Raw genomic sequence first — 4274 nt, 5'->3', positions numbered from 1 at the left:
TCGTGGTTATATTTAGCCTTAGATGGAGTTTACCACCCGCTTAGGGCTGCACTCTCAAGCAACCCGACTCTAAGGAGAGATCCTCTCGCCGTCAGTCACGGTCGCTACGGGCCTGGCACCCTCTATGGGCTGTTGCCCCGTTCAAGATGGACTTGGACGCGCGACGTAACGTCGAGATAATGGACCCTCCCGAACACCACATTTCCCGGCGCCCGATGTCGGTCGCGGGATTCGGTGCTGGGCTAATCCCTGTTCGCTCGCAGCTACTAAGGGAATCCTAGTTAGTTTCTTTTCCTCCGCTTAGTAATATGCTTAAATTCAGCGGGTAGTCTCACCTGCTCTGAGGTCGCTAGTTTAATATGCGTGGCGCTCGTAATCATCATAATAATGAAGATTAGGAGCCAATACGAAATATAAAAGTTTAGAATGGAAAAGACGCGCCGTCGAAAAACGGTGTTTTCTCCCTCGTATTCGAGAGACAACGCACCTACGATCCGACGTCGATTAAAAACTAATTTTATCGGATACGACGATCGTATTAATGGTGCGCGCTACGTTTATCACAAAAACGTGCGAACGACCGTTTTAAACACGTCTCATCCCTTTCATATTCGTACGACCCGTACGAGAGAGTTAGGTCACACGTACGGGTCCGCTGTCACGTTTTAGAACGTCGCGATCGAATCGCGCTTATACGCTCAGCACGCTCAGACATTTCTCGTCGATCGCGAAGATCAAAGAAAATCCGAGCAGTCTTGAAATGAGATACGACCCTCAGCCAGGAGTGGTCCGGGTATGAGATCCCAGGACCGCAATGTGCGTTCGAAATGTCGATGTTCATGTGTCCTGCAGTTCACAAGTTGACGCGCAATTAGCTGCGTTCTTCATCGACCCACGAGCCAAGTGATCCACCGTTTAGGGTAATCTTTTTTTAAGTTAGGTTTTAAACGCATATCGAAACGTTTCTATTATAAGACGACGACGACGACGACGACGCGCGCTCACGTCATAGACAGCGCTTGCGCCCCTTTCGCAGCCGCCGTCGACTTTAAAACGCTCTTACGGTTTATTTTCGTCTTCTCCACTACACACAACGAGAGGAGCGGAGACAGACTACTCGAAATGGTGACGTTCGTTGTAAATTTTCGTCGTCTCACCTCGTACGACAACAAAAGAGCATACGCTGATCATAGTTTGGCAATATTTTCGTAAACTAAATCTCACCCTTTTGGAATGAAACAAACGAAGGGTGATAAGATTTTCGTAAACTAATCACATTACCGATCATCGTATATGTTCGTCGATATGAGGATCGAAACGTCGATTAGAAATATAATTGGCAAAATCGTTTTATTTTGCGCTCGATTTGTCCATTTATAACGAAATCCGTCGTAGGCCGACGATTATTACTCGTCGTCCTATATAACAACATCTTCATCGTATATATCTCCGCTTTCGGGCGTACATCTTTTAAAACCATATATTATAGGTACCCGAAAACAGCTACGTTGACGACGTCGAAATTCGATCGGAACTTCCGAACTTCGTAGATGGCTCTTTAACGTTCGACAATGATTTTTACAGACTTGTACGTTTACCTATTATATATATATAGGCATAACAACACACTGTAATGATCCTTCCGCAGGTTCACCTACGGAAACCTTGTTACGACTTTTACTTCCTCTAAATGATCAAGTTTGGTCATCTTTTCCTACACATCGACGACGCCGAAACGCCATCGCGTGTCGATCCGAAGACCTCACTAAATCATTCAATCGGTAGTAGCGACGGGCGGTGTGTACAAAGGGCAGGGACGTAATCAACGCGAGCTTATGACTCGCGCTTACTGGGAATTCCTCGTTCATGGGGAACAATTGCAAGCCCCAATCCCTAGCACGAAGGAGGTTCAGCGGGTTACCCGGGCCGCTCGGCCAGGGAAGACACGCTGATTCCTTCAGTGTAGCGCGCGTGCGGCCCAGAACATCTAAGGGCATCACAGACCTGTTATTGCTCAATCTCGTGCGGCTAGAAGCCGCCTGTCCCTCTAAGAAGAATAGTTTGTACGCCGACAGTAAAAACCGCGCACGAACCGCGAAACCCGAAAGCAACGCGGCCGGCGGGCCTTTAGGATGTCAAAAAGCGCCTAGTTAGCAGGCTAGAGTCTCGTTCGTTATCGGAATTAACCAGACAAATCGCTCCACCAACTAAGAACGGCCATGCACCACCACCCACCGAATCAAGAAAGAGCTCTCAATCTGTCAATCCTTCCGGTGTCCGGGCCTGGTGAGGTTTCCCGTGTTGAGTCAAATTAAGCCGCAGGCTCCACTCCTGGTGGTGCCCTTCCGTCAATTCCTTTAAGTTTCAGCTTTGCAACCATACTTCCCCCGGAACCCAAAAGCTTTGGTTTCCCGGAAGCTGCCCGTCGAGTCATATTAGGGAACGTCGACGGATCGCTAGCTGGCATCGTTTAAGGTTAGAACTAGGGCGGTATCTGATCGCCTTCGAACCTCTAACTTTCGTTCTTGATCAATGAAAGCGTTTTTGGCAAATGCTTTCGCTTCTGTTCGTCTTGCGACGATCCAAGAATTTCACCTCTAACGTCGCAATACGAATGCCCCCATCCGTTCCTATTAATCATTACCTCGGGGTTCCGAAAACCAACAAAATAGAACCGAGGTCCTATTCCATTATTCCATGCATACAGTATTCAGGCGAAATTTTAGCCTGCTTTGAGCACTCTAATTTGTTCAAAGTAAACGTGCCGGCCCACCTCGACACTCAGTAAAGAGCACCGCGGCAGGATTGAGTTGGGCCGTCGTAACCACGACGCGCACAACACGCACGCCGAAACGCACGCGCGACGGCGACGCGACACGACTAAGCCCACCGGCAGGACGTCTCGCGAAAAACACGCCAGTTAACACCGCGAACGATGAACCGGCGGCGCGAGACACAAATTCGACTACGAGCTTTTTAACCGCAACAACTTTAATATACGCTATTGGAGCTGGAATTACCGCGGCTGCTGGCACCAGACTGGCCCTCCAATTGATCCTCGTTAAAGGGTTTAGAGTGTACTCATTCCGATTACGGGGCCTCGGATGAGTCCCGTATCGTTATTTTTCGTCACTACCTCCCCGTGCCGGGAGTGGGTAATTTGCGCGCCTGCTGCCTTCCTTGGATGTGGTAGCCGTTTCTCAGGCTCCCTCTCCGGAATCGAACCCTGATTCCCCGTTACCCGTTACGACCATGGTAGGCGCAGAACCTACCATCGACAGTTGATAAGGCAGACATTTGAAAGATGTGTCGCCGGTGCGAGACCGTGCGATCAGCTTAAAGTTATTCAGAGTCACCAAGTTGTACGATGACGAGCGCGAACCCGAAACCGATTGGTTTTGATCTAATAAAAGCACTCCTTCCATCTCTGGTCGGAGCTCTGTTTGCATGTATTAGCTCTAGAATTACCACAGTTATCCAAGTAATTGTGGGTACGATCTAAGGAACCATAACTGATTTAATGAGCCTTTCGCGGTTTCACCTTAATTCGGTATGTACTGAGACATGCATGGCTTAATCTTTGAGACAAGCATATGACTACTGGCAGGATCAACCAGGGAACTGTTCTTATTATTTTATCGACACGAAGCAGATAAAACAAATACAGACACAGTTTATTTTATAAGTTTGACTTATAAAGAAACGTGTGCGTAAGACGACGATATATAATATATATCGACGACTAATAAAAAGGAGGTGCATGATAGCGCGCCTAGACGACGGAAAAACCGGTCCGAGGCGCCACGCTCTTACATTTTAATATTAGTTGTCTAATAAAACAAAACGATATCATCATCTTAGACACATCTTTTGTTTTTTTTATACACAACCGATCGACTAGGCACCCAATTATCTCGATTATCGACGACGATCGTCGACTACGTCGAAAATTGGATGCCGCAAAATATCGTTCGGCGTTTATAAGACCTCGAAAAACATTCTCTCCGAACCCTTCGCTAGATAGAAATATATAAAGCGACAAGGAAACCTCGTACGAGAAACGTTTCGTGATTTTTTATTTTATTCTCGCTCGGAGAGCAGAGAGCTATCGCAAAATGTGTTGCTGTTTTATGAACGTTCCGATGAAAAACCGATACGTCCATAAAAATAATAATTCCAATCGCATATGAATCGTGGATCATCTTCTTCTAACGAAGCCGAATGTTCCCGCCGAATTCGCGATCTCGCAGTGATACCGTCGTCGTCGTCGTACG

At 47.4% G+C, this 4274-nt stretch overlaps 2 non-coding genes and 1 pseudogene across 2 annotated transcripts; all 3 read right to left on the bottom strand.

Moving 5' to 3' along the window:
• Nucleotides 1-349, bottom strand: part of LOC143206176 (uncharacterized) — a 2864-nt pseudogene extending 2515 nt beyond the window's left edge.
• A 419-nt stretch (nucleotides 350-768) lies between these two features.
• On the bottom strand, nucleotides 769-923 carry LOC143206174 (5.8S ribosomal RNA). Its single transcript, XR_013008172.1, has one exon. It is a non-coding gene; the product is annotated as a 5.8S ribosomal RNA (ribosomal RNA).
• A 708-nt stretch (nucleotides 924-1631) lies between these two features.
• On the bottom strand, nucleotides 1632-3620 carry LOC143206175 (small subunit ribosomal RNA). The gene has a single exon (XR_013008173.1). It is a non-coding gene; the product is annotated as a small subunit ribosomal RNA (ribosomal RNA).
• Nucleotides 3621-4274: the final 654 nt, after the last annotated feature.

The sequence above is a fragment of the Rhynchophorus ferrugineus genome, unplaced genomic scaffold (assembly GCF_030347505.1).
Source record: "Rhynchophorus ferrugineus isolate W39M unplaced genomic scaffold, kcgeb_rfMv2 rfM572, whole genome shotgun sequence".
NCBI classification, from domain to species: domain Eukaryota; kingdom Metazoa; phylum Arthropoda; class Insecta; order Coleoptera; family Curculionidae; genus Rhynchophorus; species Rhynchophorus ferrugineus.
This window is presented reverse-complemented; position numbering and strand designations above follow the sequence as displayed.